The sequence below is a fragment of the Carcharodon carcharias genome, chromosome 12 (assembly GCF_017639515.1).
Source record: "Carcharodon carcharias isolate sCarCar2 chromosome 12, sCarCar2.pri, whole genome shotgun sequence".
Lineage (NCBI taxonomy): Eukaryota > Metazoa > Chordata > Chondrichthyes > Lamniformes > Lamnidae > Carcharodon > Carcharodon carcharias.
Window position 1 is genome coordinate 34,538,159 of NC_054478.1, and position 26,154 is coordinate 34,564,312.

The window sequence follows — 26,154 nt, forward strand, 5'->3', positions numbered from 1 at the left end:
CGCTGTGCTGCACTGTACTGCGCATGCGCAGCCCTCTCCTGGTCCACGCATGCATGGAAATTCCAGAGACATGCTGGGAGTTGTAGTTCCCAGTCTCCTGATAATGAGGCAAGTCTGGATCTCATAACAACATAACCACTGCCCCTTTAATTCACAGATTTATAGAGTGAGTTGCTGTCATCTGGAATCCACTGTCTGAAAGGATGGTGGGAGCAGATTCAACACTAACTATCAAAAGGAAATTGGATAGATACTTGAACATGAAGACAAAATGGTTGGCTATGGGGAAAGAGCAGAGGAATGGGATAAGCTCTTTCAAAGAGCCGGTACAGGCAGGATGGGCCAAATGACCTCTTCCTATGCTGTACCATTCTATCATTCCATAATTCTCCAGTTTGTCTGTGTATTCTGCAGATATTTGTCATTTATAATCTGCTCTGACTTTCAAATGGCAGATGAATTATAAAAATCTCAGTGCATCTTGCACTCCTGTGTTCCTATTCCATTGTTAATCTAAATTCTGTTGTTTCATTCCAACTTTGCTATTCCAAAATCTCAAATGAAATGAAATAACACTTTTTCTTCCAGCAAAATATTTTTCATTGATCTGTTTCATACTGCTTTTTATATTGGCCCAAATTCACACCTTACACATCCTTTTCATCTTCCAGGTGATTCAAACAATAATCCATCATTTTGTATGATTAAATTTTATTAACAAAATTGTACAAGTTACTCCTTTGTTTGGAAATATTTTGACAACACATTTGAATATGGTGCCAACTAATGCAAACAGGGCATATTCATTGTAACATTAGGTTTGCAAACAACAATCAGAATATTTGGAGGTTATTCTACTTAAAGTATCCACAGTTTAATAAGGTTGTGTAGTTTATTCAACTGGTTCACTAGTGAAGGAAACTTGCTGTTCTTACCCCGGCTACCCAATTTTTGTCTTCAGTTGTTGACCCTTAACTGCTGTCCAGTGGTAGTAGAACATCTAGGGATGGCTAACAAACCCCAGCCTTGCCATTGATGCCCACAACTTGAGAATGGTAAAACAAAGGTGAAAAATTACTTGCTAAGAACAGCAATGGTTGATTGGCATGCATAGTTAGTTAAGCAAGATCCTGTTAAGGGTCTGCACCGTAATAAAAAAATGTGGTTGTCATGTCAAATTTTAACGTTTTTTTTGCTAAAATTATTGTTATACTTACTTAAGGGTGTTTGTTAACTGTAACTTGTTTTACCCTCAGCAGTTGTTGTGGGTAAATTAGAATGACCCCTGAAACTTTCATTTTTATATTTCTCCAATCTAACACGTTAAAAAGTAGGAAAGATTATTACATGGGCCAGGATTCCCCGGTCGGCGAGCTTGGGGGCTGGTTGGGGGGGGGGGGGGGGTTCGCCGATGTGTAAAATGACACGGGTTGACTTTGGGTGGAACTCCCGACGTCACCCTGCCTCATTTCAATTTTCAGGTCGGCGGGGGTCAGCCGAACCAGCTGTGCGCCCGCCGATCTGTCAACGGCCCATTGAGACCACTGACAAAATAATTAATCTAATTAGTGGACCGGCCCATACAACCTTAAGGTTGGCAGGCTTCAGAGAAAGCATCAATCCTCATCCATGAACGGGATGAGGTTTCATTTAGGTTTTTAAAAATGTAATAAAAGTGTAACTAAAAGTGATGACAGTGGCACATGAGGGGAAATGTCAGGAAAATTTTTTTTTGTTTTTACCATTTTTTAATGCAGAGCCGATCTCCCCGAGGCACCACTTAGCCTCAGAAAGATGTGTGCGCTCTTTCATGTGCATGCACAAAAGAATGCACTCTTGGCTCAGGGAATCCACCACCACCACCCCCCCCCCACACCCCCCACCCACAGAGGGAGTGTGCAGCGTTTCCTTGTGGATGTCACGCTGGTGGGCCATAATTGGCCCGTCCACGTAAAATGGTGGCGCACCCCCAATTAGGGGTGCCGATCAGAGGCACCCCTCCACCCGCCCGCTCCTGAACTTCCCCCCCAATGGGTGGAAAATTCTGCCCATGTCTATTGGGATCAAGAGACATTACTTTAAAACTGATGACGCTGCTAACTAATCTAAATCTTTAGCTTTGCTAAATGTTGTTAAGTTGCTGGATTCATTGTAAACTAAGGAAAGCGGAAGACCAGTTTGCCAGCAATAGACTCTCATTTCACTGCTTCAATTCACAATATTCAGAAAGATTAGAAAACAAAATTGTTGTTTTGTATTGTGAGAAGGAGAACTGCCTGGGGGAACTGTGCATCACGGTGACATGATATACAAGGAGCATTGTGCTTTTCTGACATTTTCATAATGCAAAATGTTGTCATTTTGTCCCACTTTGTTGATGCACATGGACAATAGGGTATCATTGTGTAGTGATAGTAACTGAAGTAATCCAACCCATTAAATATATGGTATTTTGCATGCAACTGATAATAGGATTTAATTCAAGGAGCATCTGGGATGTAAAATTATCTCAACTGGAAATCCAATGACTTTTGAGGTTAATTTGACTATAATATGATGCGAGTGATCCAGTGTGGTCATTGGGAAAGCAGGAGAGCAACTGATGGTCTAACTGTGGGAATGAATAATCCAGTTACCAATTCGCTGACATGGTTCACCACACATCCATGTTTCTCAGTACAGTCAACTAGAATCCCAAACCATTGTTATTTTTTATTATTTGTTCATGGGATGTGGGCGTCACTGGCTAGGCCAGCATTTATTGCCCATCCCCAATTGCTCTTAAACAGAGGGCATTTAAGAATCAACCGTCTAGAGTCACATGTCGGCCAGTCAGGTAAAGACAGCAGATTTCCTTTCCCTAATGGACATTAGTGAGCTAGATAGTTTTTTGTAAATGAAAAATGGCAATGGTTTCACAGTCATAATTAGACTTTTAATTTTACTTGATTCAAATTACACCAACTGCCAGATGGGATTTGAACCTGGGTCTCTGGGTTACCAGTGACAACACCGTTACGCCACCACCTCCTCAAATCACATATTCTTCAAAGTATAAAATATTACAAGTTTTCTTGGTAAATAACTGGAAATTCTACTACAAACAAAAGTTTAAGTTTCATTTTAATTTACCCACTGTACATTTAGTTCCATTTTGGTTCAATTTGTGACAGCACTTATTGGGTATGGATAGTCTATGGTACCACCAGAAACTACAAGAACTTGCAATTCTGTAGCATCTTTAGCATCCTGAAAACATCCCAGAATACCACATCCCAGGGATTTCTTAAAAAGTGCAATCCTTAGTAGTATTGGGTATTTTTCCACAAAGTGCATGGAAACATTGCATATGCTCCAGCTAATAAAATGTGCAGCATATCATTCCACTGTTGTCAGGAACCTTGTGCACTAGCAGCACATCTTGGAAATTTAGGTAAATTTTTTGCACGTTTAAATTTCAATTATCTGTGCAGAGTGTATTCCCAAGGGCGGAATTTTACAGCCCTGCCGTGGCAAGGGCAGGGCCATAAAATGTAGCGAGTCGTTCAAACATCCATTGACTTCAGCGGGATCAGAAAATCCCGCTGACAGGAGGTGTTGTAAAATTCGCCCTAAACTTCTGATGCATATTACTCATGGATGAAGCTCCCTGTGAGGAACGAGGCCAAAATATTTCCCCTAGTGATTACTCCTAAATATCCATACTTTATAATCCTATATATTATCCCTTCTTTTTATAATCCATTGAAAATAAAGGTGCTACATCATCACGGAACTAAGTGTATCTTAAATTGCCAAATTAAGCCCTGGGGTTAACTATTACTAGCAAACCCAACAACCATAGACATCACAAATTCTTTGGGCAATTTGCAATGCAATATTTATACATTAAGTAGCCTCATTTTTAATTGTGAAAATGCTAACATTATCAATGGAATAAATAGAAAATAGTCTCCTTGGCTGCCTCACAGGGTGTTATTGGAAAGTATTTTGAAGCACTTTTTATTTTAGGTACTGTGCAATCTGGAGCTTATTCTATTTTGAGTGTTGTACGGACAGCAGTCATTTTCATGGTGGGCTGCAATGATGTGCTCTGTGTATTAATACATACTAATATCTTTGGTTAATTGGTCAGGAATTGTACAGTCAGTATATATTTAGCATGCACTATGGAATGGCTCTGTACTGTAGATCAATGTGAGGAGCAGTGATAATTCAATGACACGATACAACTTTTGATGAGCACTGGGTACAGCATGTGGTCAGGTTTCACAGGGTTGCGGTCACTCTTTTAGAGTCCACCTTCAATGCAAGATAAATGGGCATGGACAGGGTGGATAGGGAGCAGCTGATGCCCTTAGTTGAAGGGGACACAAGTTCAAGGCGAGGGGCAGGAGGTTTAGGGGGGATGTGAAGAAAAACAATTTTACCCAGAGGGTGGTGACAGTCTGGAATGCGCTGCCTGGGAGGGTGGTGGAGGCAGGTTGCCTCACATCCTTTAAAAAGTACCTGGATGAGCAGTTGGCACGTCATAACATTCAAGGCTATGGGCCAAGTGCTGGTAAATGGGATTAGGTTGGTAGGTCAGATGTTTCTCATGTGTCGCTGCAGACTCGATGAGCCGAAGGGCCTCTTCTGCACTGTTTGATTCTGTGATTCTGTGATAAAGAAAAGTGTGACTAAACTCTAATCAAATCAACTTAGAAATACTTTAACAAGATTAAACTTGAAGTATATGATGAAAATTTAAACATTCACATACCACACTGAATATTATTGATCATACAACTAGTAAACTGATTGACAACTGAATGAGTTAAACTACAATCTATATTTAATTAGCCCCACAGAATCAATGATGTTCACATGTCAGGAACAGCCAGCTCAGCTGTCAAATAACCACTAAGTTGGGGGAAACTGATGGTCGATCAAAAGGCAGAGGATTGCACAGTCCTCACCATTTCCTATTCAGTGAAGCTTGGATTCAACAAGTACATGTTTAGTGCAACAGTTGCAACAATAATTAGTAACATAGAAGTTGATAGCATAGAAGAAGGGGTATTATGCAGGCACTTTCCTAAAGCAATCCAATACTAAGCTAATGGGCTGCTTTCTCCCCATAGCCCTCTCCCTTCCTCTGTTTCAATTGCTTATCCACTCTTCCCTTAAAAGAGTCAATGGTCTCTGCCTCAACTATTCCTTCCAGCAAGGCATTCCATACGCTAACAACTCTCTGCATATGGAAGCTTCTCCTACCTTCCTTCCTCACTCCCTTGGTGACAATTTTAAATTAATGATCCTTCATCATTGACTTTCCAATGAAAGGAAAACCTTTCCCCATTCACCACATCTAAATCATTTATTTTTTTTATAACTTCTGTTAAATTTCTTCAGCCTTCTCTGCTTTAGTCCAAATAGTCAGAGTACCTTAAGGTTGTCCTCAACTATAACTTTTCAGCCTTGGCATATCCTGAATTAGTTATGAGGATAGCCTAAGCGAGAACTGTTATACATATTAAAGAAACCAGGCTCTGTGGCTTATGACTGAGTGTTTTAAAGTTATAAAAAGGTTGGATGTAATGGGTTTGGATATGATATTTGAAACTGAAATGTCATAGAACTAGAGAACATGGTGTTGAGTTTCTATAAAGGCTGAAATGCAACTGCGGATGAAGAGGGGGAGGGGAATTTGGGTACAACAGGTTCACTAATGTTGGGGGATGAGGAATCAGGCTGGAAAATGCCAGGATGAACTTTGGTTGAGGCTTGGAGCAAGTGTATTTTCTGTTTCTTCAGCCAGATTTCCTCTGGCTTCTGTGCATATAGAAGATTTTCCTATTTTTACTCCTGAATGGACTGCCTCTAATTTTTAGATTATGGCCCCTAGTCCTGGACACTCTGAATGATGACCCTGTCTCCCAGTGGACCCCATACCTGCCCCTAAAATGATCTGGATGCTAGTTTGGACTTACCTCACAATGATCTGTATGTCAAGTCCAAACCAGCAACCAGATCATTTTAAGGGCAGGTATGGGATCCACTGGGAGACAGGGTCATCATTCAGAGTGTCCAGGACTAGGGGCCATAATCTACAAATTAGAGGCACATCATTCAGGAGTGAAAATAGGAATGTCTTTTACACGAGCAGGGTGGTAGAAGTTTGGAACTCTCTTCCACAAACAGCAATTGATAATACATCAACTGTAAACTTCAGAATTGAGATTGATAGGATTTTTGTTTCTCAAAGGTAATAAGGGATATGGAGTTAGATCACAGATCAGTTACAATCTTATTTAGTGACAGAACAGGCTCGAAGGGCCAAATGGCCTGTCCTACTCGTATTCCTATGTTGTTATGTCAACAGTGAAGTGGAATTCTTTCTAGATGTCAAAAATATTTCCCTTTCTGGGGCTAGGGTAGGTTATTAATGAAGAGAATTTCCTGTGTGCAAAGGAGATAGGGCCATGTAGACATGTACTTTTACTAATGTGTCATGAACACATGGTTTTTGTTTGATTGCATTATGAAGTAATGGGGGAATCCCCAGAGTTTTTTCCTGAAATTGGCCACTAATTTTATTCTTGCTATATTTGTTTCCCTGGAAGTTAGCATTACAAATTATTAGAAGGGTAATCACACGATTTCACCATCTGTCAGATGACCTTGGGTACTGACTGAACAGAGGGAATTTCATGATGAATAATCCTGCAAAAATGCAATACTGATGGCTGCAGTTAATATATGGTCATGTGCAATTAATGCTTAAGTATATTTCTGCATGACAACAGCATCACTCAGCCCAGTGTCTTTTGCTCAAAGTAAAGATCTTCATTACTTTAATTTCTCACTCTGCATTTAATAGGCCAGCTGCGGAGATTCTGCTATGAAATGTAATTGGATGAGTAATGGATGTAGAAATAGGAAGCCCAATCTCAGCTCAGGACTAAAAACTAACAAGTACAAAACTAATTCTGTGTTTTCTTCTCATTCTATTCATTGATTCACCAGTACAAAAGCATTCGTGCTCATTCATTCTACTGAAAAATATACCTGATTAAGAACAGTTTCTGTCCTCTTTTTCTAGATATGTACAGGGAAGCAGAATCACTGAGCAAGCCAGTTTTCCTTTAACCTTCCAGGTTAACATGTTTGGTGCATCCACTGAGGGAAGCCAGTCCTGTGACAGAAAAGCTTGCTCTAGAGGATACAAGTGAACAAGAGCAGGCAGTGCTAGCAAAGGCAGACCAGGAGGCTTCTGTCTGGAGAGATTGTTCACATCCATCTTCTGAGGATGAGGCCCAGCAACATGCTTTCGAAGAAAGGAACATCTAAGGTAACTGAAGTCATTGGAGATCTTTGACAGATGATGGTTAGCATGGGCAAGCCAGCTGTCTGCAGCTTTGCTTTGTTATCTTGCTCTCCTTTTAGTAGCACATGTAGGCATTCTCGCCAATCTGCCTGAGCACTGTGTCAGGAAGTGGGTATGTCCAGTCCATCGCTGCATCTGTGGAACTGAGTCCATGGCTGGGGCAGCTCAGGTCCTAGTTCAGAGGCCAAGGGCTACCTCAATCCCAAAATCCTCATATTAATGCACTCTTCATGCACTGCTGCTTCTGGGAAAGCAAATTGAAAAAAAATTCAGTTAGCTTATGGAGCATATTAATCATACACATCATCAGTATGACGTGAAAGTGAAAGTACTAGGGTGCTAAATATTAGGCTGGACACGATACACTTAAAGTAATAAAATTTGGCCGCAATAACGTTATCCAGAAAATATATTTTTTCTCATATTAGATCATGTATCTAGAGATGACACAAATGGTATCTTTAGCAATTTAGTAGGAACTAAATGCAATTTAAGTGAATGCATATCTCTTGAGTGCATGTTGAAGATATAGAGGGGATGTTGGTGTAATGGGTAAATAGTTATGAAACATTCTCCTTTAATGTGAATCTGACATCAATAATTATAGTGTTGATAAACATCCCAATGTGCAAACACCAAAGCAACTAACAAGAGTGCTTTAGCCTTCTCTTGCTCAAGCAGCAGACCACACTGGTGCAAGGGTCTAGTGGGATGTGTATAATAGGATGCCTCTCTAGGCCTCCGAATCATAGCTTTAACATATTCATGTCATTTATAGTCACACTGCTGGATGCATGCATGAGAATATAAGGACAGGAGAAAGCCATTCAGCGCCTCGAGCCTGTTCTGCCATTCAGTTAGATCATGACTGACCTGTACATCAACTCCATTTATCTGCCCCCATATCCCTTGATGTCCTTATCTAATAATCTGTAAAAGTTTCAGTTAAGCAAGGGTGCCATACTGTATATCCATTGTATCTTTTTGGCAGGTATAGCTACTGCAGAGATGTGATGATTGAAGGCTGATTGGGTAGCCCTAGGACTCCAACTTTCAATTTTCCTTCAGGTTCACATATTCCCCTAGAATAAAGGGATATTCCCTTGATTTTGTGTTCATGGTGGCAGGCAAAGTGAATTCTGATGTAGTGATAGTACTTATGACTATGAATGTGCAGCTATGTCATGCAAGGGCACACAAGGCCTCATGGGCCAATTAACAACATCCTGAAATTTAGGGAGTCCTATCATTTTAAATTAAAACATGCAGTGCCTTTTCATGCTGCTGCTATGTGCCCCAGGGGAAAATGATAAAATGGCTGATTCCAGCAAGCAATTAAAACATCAGTCACCTGTTCGATGTATCTGTGCGCTGCAGATATGCTGATGTTGCTAATGTCTTATGAGGCATCCAGAAATGAGACCCAGGTTTTAAAATTCAGAGCTATAGTTAAGCTTTACAGCCACTAACTATGCTGTACCCTTCAATGGAGTTTAGATTGCAGCTCATGGAATACATCTGAAGAGTCTTAATCCACACAGAAGTTCTTCAGACAACTCCAGGTAAGTCTGTCTCTGCCTTTGTATGTGGTTTGGAGGGCAATGGCCTATCAACCTTCACCTAGTGCTATCGTCTCAAGCAGTCAGCTCTTTCTTTCTCCTAATAACATAAATTGAGAGGGATTTCCATTAGAACACCTATTGTCCCAAACAAAGAATAGCCCTCTCAAAGCTCATGAAATTAATTATTTCCAATGGTGAAGCTGTCCAAAGAATGCAGCAAAGCAAATCTCTGCAAAAAGACTTGTAAATAACCATTCAGAAGGAAAAAAATAACTTGCTGGGCATCCCTTGAAATTTCTTATGGAGCAAAAGCACAGTGTATTAAGCATGGATGGCTGATAAATATCGATGAAATTATGAAGAACTGCACATCTGGCATTCCCAGTGGGAGATAATGTGATATTGAAATGATTTCACTTCCTCTCAATTATACTACTGAGATGAAGCTCCTGCATTTGATGGGAGCTTACTTCACCAATCCAAATTCCCCACTGAAATGCATGTCAGATAAATTAGTTCTGAAGGGAATTCATGCAGGTTCGAGGCGTTGAGTCTGTCTTTCTCTCCACGGATGCTGTTGGACCTGCTGGGTTTTTCCAGCAGTTTTTGTTTTTGTTTCAAATCATGGACAGGGTTCCTTCAGGTGGGATACATATCCACATCTCTGATGAGTTACGCCTCGTTTATGCATATTTATGGGGTGAAACCAAGCTGAAAATCAATCCTAGTAAGACTAACAAATCTCTTCAAAGTGTGAGACTTAAAATATCTATTACATTAACTCCCTAACCCCATGGGGCACAGTGGCGAGGGGTCAAACTTGCAGTTTGTCATGGGTCAATTCTCTACTAATTAGATAGGAATTGACATGCTGAGTACTTTGAATATGTGCTTAATTGTTCACACTGACTAAGATTGACCGTTTGTTATTTCACTCATTGCTCTGTTCAGGCAGGAAGACGTAAAATATGTTAATTATCTTTACTTCTTTCAAACATTTGTTTCATGAAGAAAAGTTAATCATCAATGTCATATGGTACAGAAACTAGTGATGGATGAAAGTTTAACATGAGAAAGTTAATTAAGAAAATCCTGCTATTGAATATTCTGAGGGTGAAAATGAATAAGACTAAGAAATGGGAACAGGTATCTCATGATGTACGATTTACCCATTTGGAGCATTTGAGGCGGCATGTTAGTTTTGTGCTGCCTGCTAATTTAAATAATAATAGCCTGGAGCTCATGCTAAGCATGCTGCTGAGTGGGTGCATAACTCAGTAGAGGGCACAAATTCATGTGAGGCTAGCATAACTTAAAGCTATCTTGCTGGACTTAAAGCCAGTATGCACTCTTAAAGGCAAAATGCTTTCTGCAGCACATGCTGGAGCTGGTTAAAGAAGGGTTTATGAGCAGGAAGAGGAGTGGAAATGGTGCAGCAGGGAAGAAAACATTCCCTAGGGTTCTCCAATGCAGCATAGTGGATCAGCAGAACGTGGATCACTGCAGCAGAAATTGGATCAGCCGTGATATTATTGAATGGTGGGGTAGACTTGATGGGCCAAATGGCCTACCCCTACTCTTATTTCTATTAATCTTATGGGCCAGCAGAAATTGCAGTCAACCTGCAAGATGTTGATGATCCCTTTAAATTGCGCTGGTGAGAGGTCCTTCCTGCTGCTGAACACATGTTCAGCTGTGCGTTCTTAAGAGAAGATATTTTAGCTCGAGTGGCAGCATTAGCAAAAAAATCAATGTTATAAGCTAATTGACATCACAATGTGCCTGGTGCACGGTCCTAACACCCTCAGTAAGATGGTGTTTGGTGTAGAGGACAGCAGATTTGTGCGTGCACAACGTACATGCCATTTTTGTTACTAATATGTCAACCATAGCACCAAAACATGTAGCACCTATTCATGATGCTGCTATGTGTCCCTGGGGAAAATGATAAAATTGCTAGCTCCAGCAAGCAAGATACCAGTCAACTGTTTGATGCATTTGCACATTGCAGATAGGCTGACGTTGCTAATCCTTTTTGAGGTAGCCAGAAATGAGCCCAAGGTGTTAAAATTCAGAGCTGTCGTAAATTTCACAGCCACAGTGCTGTGCACTTTAATGGAGTTTATCCACAGATCAGATTGCAGCGCATGGAACATGCCTGAGGAGCCTTAATCCACAAAGGCATTGTTTCTCAGACAACTCCAGGTAAATCTGTCTCTGCTTGTGTATGTGGCAATGGCCCATCAGACTTCCTCCAAGTGCTACCGCATAAAACAGTCATCTCTCCAAAATTCTTCCTCCCTTTCTTTCTCCTGATAACATAAATAGAGAGGGATTTCCATTAGAACACCCATTGGCCCGAACAAAAAAAAATGCTAGGTTTATTTAATTAGTTGAATTTAAGTTCCCAAATTGCTGTAATTGAACTCATATCTCTGGATCATTAGTTCAAGCCTCTGGATTAGTAACATTGAGCGGAATTGTCCTAAGCTTGCACCCAAGTGCGGTAGCGGGCAGGCAAAATGACTTTTTACCTGCCGGCCGTGATGGTAGGCTTTCACGTCGTATCGTCCCAAAGCCGCCACATTATTTATGCACTCTTGGGAAACATGTCGTTTCCATGGTGGGTGGGCTCTCATTCGCCTGGCTGCCACCACCTCGCTGCTGCTTCACGCTGGGCACCATCTTAGTGCTTCCAGACCACCACTGCTGCACGGAATACATGGCCCCGACACTGAAGAGGTCTGCAGCCCCAAATTCAGTGGCACGTCCCTCGAGCGCCTTTCGGATGCCGTGGAGGCCCACCAGGATGTCCTCTACCCCCACTCTGGCTGCAGTTTGGGAAGCGGTGGCAGCGGTGGTCAGCACCAACACTCTTCAAAAGAGGACAGCCACCCAGTGCTGCAAGAGGATGAATTATCTCTTCCGTTCTGCCAGGGTAAGTCACTCTTTTCATTACTCTCAAAGCACACACTCACAAATCCATCACACACCCACAGGGCCCTCGCTCACTGCCGGTTCAAGGGGCATCACCATTCACTCTGTCACACACACTGACATTGTCTTCATCCCATCCATGGGACCACTCACCAGCCACACAGGCCAGGCATACCATGTCTCGGTAGTCCATGTCCAAATGCAGCAAAACCTGGACAATATCCAGCTTGGGCTGACAAGTGACAAGTAACATTCACGTCACACAAGTGTCAGGCAATGATTATCTCCAACAAGGGAGAACCCAACCATCGCAACTTGATGTTCAATGGCATTACCATCACTGAATCCCCTACTATCAGCATTCTGGGGGGGTTACCATTTACCAGAAACTGAACTGGACTAGCCATATAAACACTGTGGCTACAAGAGCAGGTCATAGGCTAGGAATCATGTGAAGAGTAACCCACCTCCTGACTCCCCAAAGCCTGTCCATTTGCCTGGATGAGTGCAGCTCCCAGAACACTCAAAAAGCTTGACGCTGTACAGGACAATGTAGCCTGCTTGATTGGCACCCCATGCACAAACATTCGCTTCCTCCACCACCAACACACAGCAACAGCAGTGTGTACCATCTATAAGATGTATTGCAGGAATTCACCAAAGCTCCTTTGACAGCACCTTCCAAACCCATGACCACTATGATCAAGAAGGACAAGGGCAGCAGATAGATGGGAACACCACCACCTGGAAGTTCTGCTCCAAGTCACTCACCATCCTGACTTGGAAATGTTTCACTGTTCCTTAACTGTTGCTGGGTCAAAATCCTGGGACTGCCTTCCTAACAGCACTGGGGATGTACCTACACCACATGGACTGCAGCGGTCCAAGAAGGTAGCTCACCACCACCTTCTCAAGGGCAGTTAGTGGTGGGCAATAAATGCTATTCCAGCTATCGAAGCCTAAATCCCATGAGTGAATAAAAAAAAAATCTGGCCTGGCAGGTGTCCTGCTTACACTTTCTCCGTCTCTATTCATGCAGGACAAGCTGACACATAACAAGAGGGAGAGGCTGCAAACTGGTGGCAGAATACCCAAAATCAAGGTCTTCACGGACGTTGAAAACAGAGCCATCCAGCTGGCCGGCGAGGATCTGGACCAGTCCTGTGCTGACGGTGACGTCAGTGGTGCTGTACCAAGTGAGGGTCCAGCAGTGCAACATCCATCAGACAACCACGTTGTGAATCCTGTTTCACATGCTACTGCCATGCACTAATTTTCTCTTCTTGCTCCTGCTGGCACATCTGTCAAACAGCCGACGGAGTCCACAGCCCAGGGCCTCCAATCAAGCCCCGAAGAAACCTCTGAAGAGGAAGCTGGAGGCACCCTCCCTGAAGTCCTGTCACAGCGCTCAACCACACCCTTCACCAATGCAGAGACACACACCTCGGTGGGTCCTAGCTTTGTGATCCTGGGGCTTTTCTAATCTAGTGAGCACTTTGCACCATCCAATCCACAGCAGGTGGAGGCAGGGACACAGAATCACAGAATCACAGAGTGCAGAAGAGGCCCTTTGGCCCATCAAGTCTGCACTGACACGTGAGCAACACCTGACCTACCTACCTAATCCCATTTACCAGCGCTTGGCCCATAGCCTTGAATGTTATGACATGCCAAGTGCTCATCCAGGTACTTTTTAAAGGATGTGAGGCAACCCGCCTCCATTACCCTCCCAGGCAGCGCATTCCAGACCGTCACCACCCTCTGAGTAAAAAAGTTTTTCCTCACATCCCCCCTAAACCTCCTGCCCCTCACCTTGAATTTATGCCCCCTTGTGACTGACACTTCAACTAAGGGGAACACTGCTCTCTATCCACCCTGTCCATGCCCCTCATAATCTTGTACACCTCGATCAGGTCGCCCCTCAGTCTTCGCTGCTCCAATGAAAACAAACCAAGTCTATCCAACCTTGCTTCATAACTTAAATGTTTCATCCCAGGCAACATCTTGGTGAATGTCCTCTGCACCACCTCCAGTGCCATCACATGTGGACTTGGCAAGCTCCACATCAACAGGCTTTTACGGCAGTAAAATAGTCACTACATTCATCGGCCCTGTTGGTACATTTCGACCCAAAGCAAAAATTGATTTTAACAAGTGATGCATTGCCTTATGAAGTAGGGCCAGTACTCTCTCACTGGTTGACAGATTCGAATGGCCCATTGGCTACGTATCAAGAATACTCAGTGAGGCAGAACGAAGATACAAATAGAAAAAGAAGGCTTATCCATCGTACTCGACGTTAAGAAATTGCACCAATACATCTATGGTCATCACTTCATCATAGTATCTGATCACAAGCCGCTATTATGCTGGTTTGGGGAAGTTAATGCAAACCCTCAATCACCTTGGCACACATCCAAAGGTGGGCGCTGACTCTAGCAGCTTACGAATATGCTTTTATCCACAGGCCAGGAAGACAGGTTGCCAATACTGATGCACAGAGCCAATTACCCCTGAAGGATAGCAATGCAAATGTCCCCATTCCTCAAGAACTTGTCTTGTTATTAACTTTTCTGGATTCATCACCAGTGAATGCCAAACAGGTCAGAGAATGGACCAACCGTGATGCAGTTTTGTCTCACATCAGGGAACAAGTCTTGCAGGGTTGGTCCAATGAGCCAAAGTTGGACAAAATGAAGCCCTATTTTAACAGGGGATATGAGCTCACCTGCTAGAATGTCATCTTGCTGTGGGGAGCAAGGGTCATTGTGCCTCCCAGAGGAAGGCAACCATTATTGATAGAGTTGCATAGTGCTCACCCCAGCATTTCCAGAATGAAAATGTTGGAGCGCAGCTGTTTATGGTGGCCAAGGGTGGACACTGAAATCTAAAACATAATCAAGAGCTACATGCAGTGCCAACAGGTGCAGAAATTGCCTCCTTCTGCTCCATTGCATCCTTGGGAATGGCCAGAAAGGCCATAGGGCCACCTTCATGTTCACTACATGGGACCTATTTCGGTCACAATGTTCCTCTTACTTATTGACTCCCACACCAAATGCATCTATGTATACGAGGTGCAATCACACGAGGGCCACCACCATAGACAGATTGTGTCAGAGTTTCACGATACATGGTTTACCAGGGATAATAGTGTCTGACAATGGAACGGCATTCACTAGCGGAAGCTCCAAAGATTTACAACTCTCAATGGCATAACACATGTCAAGACCTCGCCATACAACCCTGTATGCAATGAGTTGGCCGAGACGGCAGTTCAGACTTTAAAGGCCGGAATGAAAAAACTAGAGGGGGAAACGAAGTTATCATACTTAATGCTCAGCTACAGAACCACGCCACATACGACCACTGGTATTGCCCCCGCAGGGTTATTAATGAAGGGATGTTTCAAGACATGGTTAAGCCTCATAAGACCAAATTTAGTGGGGAGGGTAGAGAGAAATCAGGAGGCCCAGAAAAATGAACCATAGTCGTGAAAGAAACTTCACTGTAGGAGAAGCTGTTTTCACGAAGAGCTTTGGAGATGGGCCCAAATGGCTATCAGGTGAAGTGAATGCAGTGACAGGACCCCTGTCCTACCATATATCGGTTGAATGTTGGATAATCAGGAGACATGCAGATCACCTCAGGAAACAGGAAACAGATCCACAAGAAAATGTGCACCAAACATTCCCTTGAGTAAACTACAGGTAGAAGGAACACCTCTTGCTTTGGAAGTACCTGCAGAACCCGTTGAGCCTGAGAGAGTAGAAGAGGCAAACTTGAAAGTTGCTACTGGGGAGCCTAGTGGACAGATAAAGTGACCCATAGTTAAAATATAACAATGTGCTTCTGGACTTGGTCATGTCTCAGTTGCTGGAGCTGCAAAAACAGGCTCTGGAACATCAGGAAGGGATGTCCGCTACACTCCTCAGTTTGCAAGGCACGATGAAAGAGCCTGTCCACCTTCAATCTGAGGTGATAGCGCTGGCATGCCAACGCACCAAGGTCAACACTGGTAGGATGGTGGCCACCATGGAGACCTTGGTCCGGGACTTCACTCCAGCACTGCTGCATGGGCTCAACTCCATCGCTGATGCCATAGATGGCCTCCAACAGTGTGTATGCTAGAAGGGTGCCGGGCAGCTCAATCTCACTCCTGCTTCTCAAGGGAGTCAGCCTGGGGTCCCTGAGCACCCACAGGGAGCAGGATCACACTCCAGACCCATCCATCCTGGTGACCCAGAAAGTGTCTGACCCATCCGAATCTCCTCTTCCTGTGATCTCAGCAGCTCCAGTTCCACTGGCTGAAGAGGGTGCCACTGCCACCCGAAAGCAGGCCGGGGCCCTCCAAGTCTCAGCTCTCCAGGGGATGCCTGCCAAAATCATCATAGATAGGGTGTCACAGTCAGCAGGCTACCTGCCACCTGCACTGTGGATGTCCAGGCAGCACCAAGACGTAATGGCAGCATTAGGAAGGTTAAGGAGAATTATTTTCACAGCACAGGCGTGGGTGTCAATCACTTATACATACTGTTAACTGGCATCCGTGACCTCATAGATGTGTTTGTGGACGGAGGCTTGTGGGATCCCACAGAGCCTATGGCTCCTTGTTCTGATGAGCAGTGTTCTTGTCACTCAGATGTGAAACCTTTCTACACAAGATAAAGGCAGGTGTCTCAGTCCAGGGCCTCCTCCTTGTGCTCTGTGCAGCCTTCAGATCAAAGTGATGGTCCGGCCTTACACTCCCTGGAAACATTACTGATGCCTGCACCTCAGTGGTGCTTGTCATTACTGCCAGAATGTAGTGGGCAGGCACGACAGAGTTCTCTTGTTCTTTTGGTGTACTCTCAGCACTTTTAAGGAGGAGCTGGCCTCCATCTCTTCACCCTCTGTGTCCACTGATGCTGTGCTCCTGAAGGGCTCAGGTACTGAACGCTGACAAAGGATCAGATACTTCTAATATTTCATGGCTGCATCCCTATGATATGACCCTGATCACAGAGCCCAAGCAAACTGCCCTCGGCCAGACAGGAGTCAGACATTCTCAGAGGCTATATGAAGATCTATGGAGAGTCCTCACTGAATGTCGTCATCATCCTCCTGCAATCAAGTGACTATTAGGGCCTCCACTCTGTCTCCATGACAGGAGCATTAACATAGAGGGTATTTATGCTGCCATTAACCAGACTGGAGTTAAACATTCACAGATGCGTTGTGAGGGACTATGGGGTCACTGCATGTTGTCATCACCCTCCACAAATGTAGCAACTATGAGGGCCTCCTGAATGCACCTGCCTCATCGAGCAAGTGCGAGGGCCTCATCCCTGTCAACATTGCCTCTGAGGACCTCGTCACCCTTATCCCTGTCAGTGTCCTCTTCATCGGAGGAGACGTACAGCTCCTCCATCTCCTCCTCAGCCAGCTTGTCTCCCAGTTGGAGCGCCAAGTTGTAAAGGGTGCAGCAGATGACAATGATGCATGACACCCTCTGCGGACTGTATTGCAGGGCTCCAGCAGACCCATCTAGGTACCGAAACCTCATCTTCAGCATTCCCGATGGTTTGCTACACCAAATTGCAAGCTGCAGCGTCGCTCTGCTGTAGACTGAGGCCGCTGCACGAGTGTCATCAGCCACGGCCTCTCTGGGTAGCCCTTGTCCCTGAGGAGCCAACTCTGCAGCTTCTGTGGACTCTGGAAGACTCCAGGGATCATGCACACTCCCTGGAAACTGTGAGCACCTGCAGAGTGCGTTTCTGGTGGCCGGATACCAGCTGCACATTCAGTGAATGGAAGCCCTTGTGGTTGATGTAGTCCACCGTATGTTGTGACGGAGACCTGAGCGCCATGTGAGTGCAGTCAACCGCACCCTGCACCTGTGGGAAACCCGATATCTGGGCAAATCCAATCACTCTTGTGTCCTGGCTTTCCTGGTCCCAGGAGAAATGCACAAAATTGTGTGTCCTCGCAAAGATGGCATCTGTGACCTTCTGGATGCATTTGTGGGTGGAGGCTTGTGATATCCCACAGAGGTCACCTGTGGAGCCCTGAAAGGAGCCACTGGCATAGAAATTGAGTGCCATGGTCACTTTCATGGCTGCTGGCAGCAGATGCCCTCCATGTCCCTGTTGCGCCAAATCCTGCAGTAGCTGGCAGATGTGAACGAGCAGTTCCCTGGACATGCACAGTCTTCGGCAAAACTGGTTCTCGGTCATCTGCAGGAATGAAAAGCGGCATCTATAGACCCTGGGTGTTGCTAGGCACTGGCCTGCGATGGCTCGCTGTGGCTCTTGGGCAGCATGTGTGGGAGCCCCAGCCGCCCCTTCTTCCTGAGGTTGCTGCTCCTGTCTCTGCACAGCTAGGAGCCTCAGTCACTCTCTCCTCCATCATCTTTGCACTCTGTAGGCCAACAGGCATACAGCTAGTTCACCAGGCTCCATGGTCCTGAGGTACTCTTCCTGAAGGATGAAAGAGAGAGACACGTGGTTAGCACGGGTATACTAAGAACTTGTCCTGGTTAATTGTGATGGCCCCTTAACACTTCCCGGAGAGTGCTGGCCATCACTTGGGTGGCCAAAGATTAGTGTGCTGCATGGCTGCCCTATGGACTTGAACCACGGGGGAGACTGGTCCAAACCAGGATGCTGACATTGCAATAATAAAAACAAAAAAACTGCGGATGCTGGAAATCCAAAACAAAAACAGAATTACCTGGAAAAACTCAGCAGGTCTGGCAGCATCGGCGGAGAAGAACAAAGCTGATGTTTCGAGTCCTCATGACCCTTCGACAGAACTTGAGTTCGAGTCCAAGAAAGAGTTGACATATAAGCTGGTTTAAGGTGTGTGGGGGGGGGGGGGGGGGGGGGGTGCGGAGAGAGAGAGAGAGAGAGAGAAGTGGAGGGGGGGTGTGGTTGTAGGGACAAACGAGCAGTGATAGAAGCAGATCATCAAAAGATGTCAACAACAATAGAACAAAAGAACACATAGGTGTTAAAGTTGGTGATATTATCTAAACGAATGTGCTAATTAAGAATGGATGGTAGGGCACTCAAGGTATAGCTCTAGTGGGGGTGGGGAGAGCATAAAAGATTTTAAAATATTTAAAAATAATGGAAATAGGTGGGAAAAGAAAAATCTATATAATTTATTGCAAGTGGCTGTGAGCACCTCCAACAGTGACTACTGCATGGCCAGCTTTAGCCAGGAGATTGTGCAACGTGTACAGTCATCCAAATGTTCTGCAATCCACTAAATGCTCATGAATTTGCCGTCTGTGCTGGTGGGGGGAGCTCTGAAGCACTTGGTGGCACTTTGATGCCTCTGCGTTGCTTGAGCGGGCAGATATGCTCGGAGCCTGACCCCAATCATATCAATGTGGCCGTGCCTGAACTGTCTCTGTTGCAGAGGAATGGTCATTTTCTACAGGTTCCCCGAATATGTGGCCATTTCCCTCACCCAGCCTACCCCCACCCCAAATGCTTGTACACTATACTCAACGGCAGGGCTGCCATTAACCCCGACATCCCTGAAGCTTGACGTCCCCAACGAGTGCTGCGCAATGTTACTGTGTACTCGCCTCCAAGTTCCCCTCGAAGCGCAGACTGCCAAGTGCACGCCATTTATGTGCTGGTGTGAAGCACGTCAGCATGCTTTCCCACCCTGTGAACGGCCGATCTAGCAGGGGGGCTGATGCCGGCAGGCTGGCCTGATAATGATATGCTGATGTATGACATTGAGGTTCCTGACATCCGATGGCACACCGTTGGTGGGCTGAGTGGCATCGTAAAACCAATCGTGCCCTATTATAAAAACAAAAAAACTGCGGATGCTGGAAATCCAAAACAAAAACAGAATTACCTGGAAAAACTCAGCAGGTCTGGCAGCATCGGCGGAGAAGAAAAGAGTTGATGTTTTGAGTCCTCATGACCCAGGTGACCCATGACCTGCTGAGTTTTTCCAATCATGCCCTATTGCCTGCTTATGCTGCCGATCACGCCCAAGGCCATCGGGCACAGAAAATTCCGCCCACTATCACTGTGCTAACCTACCCCTATATCATGGTCAAGATACTACAAGCAATAACTCTAGTGACACCCACATCCCATGAATGTCTGACTCTCTGCAGTTCAGATTCCAGAATATAAGTGTCTGGAAATTCTGTGGGGACTTCCAAATCTCCACGCGGGAGCTCTGCAAATCTTCAGCTGAAGTGATGGTGGGAAATTGGATCAACCCTAAGGAAATATTCTGACAAGAATTATCTAGCAATAGCAAAAGGCAGTACAGCCAATAAACCTCAACATTTCAAACAACTATTTCTTACAGAAACACATCAGATTTTCCTGGTCAACCATTTATAAGCAGTTTTGCCTAACTTTCTTTCTCTTTCCTCATGTCATAATTATTAATCTCCGCAAATATATTTTTCCCCTTTCTAAATAAAAGTTAAATGTCATCCATTTCACCTGTCAATCCAAATAGCTGGTGTCTTCCTGATTTTTGCTTCACAGACTGGATAATCTCTATACAACTGAAAGTGGTCAGTCAGTGCGTTTCTGCACTGAAACTGAGTCCAACACTTCTTACGCTGTTGTCTATCGGCGTAATCCCAAGCACTTTCAACAAGCCGTACATGCAGCAGAGCAGCGAGGAAATCGGAGTGCAGTAGCTGCTAGCAACGTTGGAAAATCCTGACTTCTCTGGCTTAGATCTCAGTGCCCTTCCTTACTGCAGATATGAGAAACAAGGTGACCTGGTCAGGTACAATCGATGGCCTAATAACGAGTTCAGTTCCAGATTCCATTCATGTGGATCACTAAAGAAAATCCAAAGAACAAAGAGGAACATAAGACAGAAGTAACACAACTTGACGATAGGTGCAAAGGTAAATTTGAGAAGGAATGCAAAAGCTGTTACTGTTATTGCATTTGTATTTATTGTATTGTATTGTATTTATATATTCTAATCTGATAGTTTAAGCTATTCCAAGCATTTGGGAAAGAATTGCTCTAGTCTCTGTGCAGTGATGTCCTTACATTTCCATAGGTTAGTATTTCCAGAGAGGCTGTATGCTTATAATTTTAAGCTATCTCCATGAACAGAGTTGTAATATCATTACATGTAGAAACCAGAGCAATCCCCCCTCCTACCCCTCAGTGCCACGTTGAACTTTTGTATCTGTCAGCTCTTCATTAACACTGATATGACTGTGTAAAAATATGACAATGGAATTACTTCTTTTTTAAGGTTTAACTGAACATGCCGTTAGAGTAAATATCAGTGCGAATGCTGCCAGCACCAGGCATTCCGCAAGCAGATTCAGGAGCATCTCTGAAAGAAATAAAAGTGAAATAAAGACTTGGATTGAAACAGTATCTTTCATGGCCTCGGGACTTCACCAAATACTTTACAGCTAATTGAGTATTTTTTCCAGTGTAGTCACTGCTGCAATGTAGGTAAGTAATGAGCACTTCTCAATAACTCAAGCGCATGACTCTCTTGGCAATGTTGAAGAGATAATGATATCCTGGTTGGAGGAACACTAGAATCTCAAAAACAGTAGTCCTTAACTTGTCACCCATTAAGAACACTCACAGACTGACATCTCATTCCAGATTCTATGGTAACTCTGTGCTGGGCCTTGGGGGTATATTTTCTGATGCGTGTGCACCAAAGAAGGTTTAGTGATGCAGCCACTGGTTGAAAGTAACAATATTAAATAATATTAATTTAGCTTCTTAAATAGATGTTAAACTACCCAATGGATAACTGCATCTCTGTTCAGAAATTAACATTATACCTGGCTGGGTAGGTGTTTAGGGCACCGAGGAAGACCTTTCTGCCCACAGCTTCTGTGCCAGCTGCTTGTTAGAGCACTAATCCATACTGCCCACTGTTCTTCTTACAGTCTTGGATTATCCTTCTCTTCAAATATTCCTATACTTTTACATTGAAAGTTGCAATGGTTTCTGCTTAAACTGCCCTTTGTGGCAAAGCATTCCAAGCTCTACCAACTCACTGCACAAGGCATTTCTCCAAACCCCTCTCCTTACTCTCTTTGCAACTATTTTGAACTGGTAATCCCTTATCACAGCCTTTTTAACGTGGAAAATATTATTTCTCTGTTCACTCGATCACACCCTTGATAATTTTTTTAAAATTGTAATATATTTTTGCTTAATCTTCTCTGCTCCATTGGTGTACTGCTCAATTGTTCAATTGTTCTGTATTTGATTATGTGAGCCTGGCACTGATCTATGCTCATTGGGCTTAATTGTTTACACCTGGGTGTTGACTCAGAGAAAAGTAAACAGGTAGAAGCTACTAGAAGCTGAGCTGGAAGCATGGGAGTAGATATTTAAAAGCATTGTATAAAATTCTGTAAATAAAGTTCTTGCACACTAAGTAACTAGTGTCATGTTTGCATGGTGTCACGTTCACGCAACATGGACATACAGACTTATTTGAAATACACATTTTTACCTTTAAGCAAAATGGAAATGGACACTCTGCTTTTGAAACAAAATTGAATTAGGAGGTCAGTTGACCTTTCATCATTTCTGTCAATACACAAGGTCCTGGAAAATAGCCAACATGCCTGGGCAAGACACTAAAATGCAAGCGACCTTTTGGGATATTTCATTAAGAAGGCATTAAAATGCAACAAACCTTTCCTTTGAATTAATGGCTGCCATTATTCAGATAGTTACAGAAATTCATTCACAATGTACTTACAGATTTCTTGACTTTGGAGTGAAATTGCAAAGAATTGGTGTGAGAAGAATCCCATTCTATTACAAGGCTATGGAAAAGGCTGAAACTTGAACATCATTGTGTGTCAATGACCAAGCCATCAGAGACCATTTATGAGGAAAATGGAAAACAGATACTATAGTCACATGGCAGAGACCAGGTTTCTGATAAAGAACATTTAATAAGACATATTTTTGGGAGCCACAAGCAGGAAAAGAAAGGGGAAGAGTTCCATACCATCAGAGGAACAGGACCCGGCCTAAAACCCAACAGGCGGCAGCAAATTCAGGCTGGCCTTTACCTACCTATTCCAGGAACCAAACAAGGCTTTTGCCATAGTGGTTTGCCTTCACTTCAACTGCGATGAAGCCAGAAAAAACCTGCTGCTGCAAGTAGAAAGCCAATGCTAATGCATCTTCATAAACTTCCAATCGCTATTTCTTCAATTGACCAAAAAGGGAATCACAGGCCTGCAAAATTTCAAGATCACACTTAGAAGGAAGAAAGTGTGGCAGTTTGTTTTTTTGGGACTATTAATACCTAATCACCATTTTTTGGTATGTGTGTGTATTTTTGTGTTATTGGGTGCTATTGCCATGCTTGATTCAAAAAGATTATATGGAAATGTACCCTTAGACACAGGGTTGCAGACATAACTAGCCCAACCAGCTCAAATGCAAGGGTTATGCACAAAGGGACCCCAGCAGTCTCATCAACACTTGCCTCATCGCGGCCAGACATCTTCAAAACTGCACCCAAATTGTGGAAATACTCATGCAGTTACAAGGCCATGTCCAGCCTGAGGGGAAAAGTGTAACTCATGCTTGAGGGATAACCATTTCTCAAAGGTGTGCAAGTCGAAGAAGAGGACATCATCAATTCAACAAGTGGAGGAGTCTCTTCTTGAGAGTGAGGTAAAGCATGTGTATACCCCAATCATAAATGATAAAGCACCAGGTCATTTTAAGGAATGCTCAGTAAAGATTGCAGGTATCTCAGTGTGGCTTCTCATCGATGTGGGCATGAAAGTATCTATGTTGATTGACAAACTCCACCATGGGCATGTTTTGCAATTTTCTCTCACTCCTGCGACAGACACTTTCCAGGCTTACAATGACTCAATCATTCCACTTTTGGGGATGATCACAGTTCTAGTGCGCTACAAAAATGTCACCCTAGACAGGTTCACTTCCTATGAAGCTAAAGGCAGAAGCCTTATTGGAGTAAACCTTTTCAATAGGCTTGGATTCAAATTTGAAGACACCACTGCAGAACACATTAACATGATTGATAATGCAGACCATACACATCAGTATCATTCATTATTTACTGGAAATGAGGAGATTAAGAGGTGCTGCCATGCTCCTCATGTTGGCAAAACAATTCTGTCAGCTTTACAAAAGTTGAAATGGTTTCCATATGCAATCCATGCTGAAGTGTCCCAGGAGCTGAAGCGAATAGCAGTAGAAGGCATCATTAAGTGAATCAACCCATTGCTGTGGGTATCAATTCTAGTTATTGCATGACACAAAACTGACAAACCTAGGCTATGTGTCAACCTTAAGGCAACCAACAAAAAGATATTATTCCAGATAAGTATCCATTTCCTACAATCCAAGAACTATTGGCATCATTTCACGACTCCACAGTGTTCGCAAAGCTTGAGATGCAATGGCATGCTATCTTCAGATACCACCAGCAGAGCAAAGCCTTTGTTAACCATGAAGGCATATTTCAGTATCATAGAATGCCCTATGGACTAAGTTCAGCACCTAGAGAATGCCAGAAAGTCATTTCCACAGTCTTGTCAGACATCGAGGGGATGTTCAACCTACTTGTCAATGTCATTGTCCATGGAAGGGATGAACAACAATTATTAGCGGCATTCATGCAACCCGTACAACAAAATTTGATGCTCAGTGTGGTACCTGATGTGGTACCTGAGATTGATTTTTTAGGATATAGAGTCACAGCAGCTGGAGTAAAGCTTACACAGAAGGTTAAATCCACTTGTGTGCTTCTGACACCCATCTAACATGAAAGAGCTGCCATCCTTCCTCAGTATTACTACCTTTTGTCACAAATTCGTTCCTAAGCACACAGAGATCATGGAGCCTCTTCTGAAGTCACTGTGCAAGGATACAAACATACGAACAAGGAACAGGAGCAGGCCATTTGGCCCCTTGAGCCTGCTCCACCATTCAATAAGATGATGGTTGATCTGACTGTAACCTCAAAACTGCATCCCACCCACCGCTGATAACCTATCACCCCCTTGCTTACCAAGAATCTATCCACCTCTGCCTTAAAAATATTCAGACTCTCCTTCCACTGCCCCTTTTCAGGAAGAGAGTTCCACAACACTCTGAGAGAAAATCTTTGCCTCATCTCCGTTTTAAATGGGCGACCCCTTATTTTTAAATAGTGACCCCTAGTTCTGGATTCTCCCACAAGAGGCCACAACTCGAGTACTGTGTGCAGTCCTGGTCACCACATTATAGGAAGGATGTGATTGCATTGGAGAAGGTGCAGAGGAGATTTACCAGGATGCTGCCTGGGCTGAAGGGTCTGAGCTATGAGGAAAGATTGCATAGACTGGGATTGTCTTCCTTGGAACAGGTTTCTGGAGGTGTATATAATTATGAGGGGCATAGATAAGGTGGATAGGAAGGCACTTTTTCCATTAGTAGAGGAGCCAATAACCAGGGGCATAGGTTTAATGTAAGAGGTAGATGGCTAAGGGGGGAGTTGAGGAGAATTTTTTTCACCCAAAGTGTGGTGGGAGTCTGGAACTCACTGCCTGAAAGAATGGTTGATTCAGAAGCTCTCATAACATATAAGTATTTAAATATTCACTTGCGTTGCCATAGTCTCTAGGGCTATGGACCAACAGCTGGAAAATGGGATTCCTGTATTCAGATCTTTGTTGACTAGTGCAGACATGATGGGCCAATTGGCCTCCTCCTGTACTGTGAACATCTATGAATCTATGTTTCAATCAAATCACCTTTTACTCTTCTAAGCTCCAATGGGTACAATCTTAGCCTGCCCCACTTTTCCTCATAAGACAACTTGCCCAATCCAGGTATTAGTCTGGTAAACCTTCTCTGAACTGCTTCCAATGCATTTACATCGTTCCTTAAATAAGATGACCAATAATGTACACAATACTCCAGATGTGGTCTCACTAGTGCTCTGTATAACTAAAGCATGACCTCCCTACTTTTGTATTCAGTTCTCCTTGCAATAAATGATAACTTTCTATTAGCTTTCCTAATTACTTGCTGTATCTGCATACTAGCATTTAGCGATTCATGCACTAAAACACCCAGATCCCTCTGCATCTCAGAGCTCTGCAATCTCTCACCATTTAGGTAATGCACCTGTCTTTTATTCCTCCTGCCAAAATGGACAATTTGACACTTTCCCACATTGTACTCCATCTGCCAGATCTTTGCCCACTTACTTAACCTATCCATATCTTTTTGTAGCCCCCTTATGTCTTCTTCACAATTTGCTTTCCTACCTATCTTT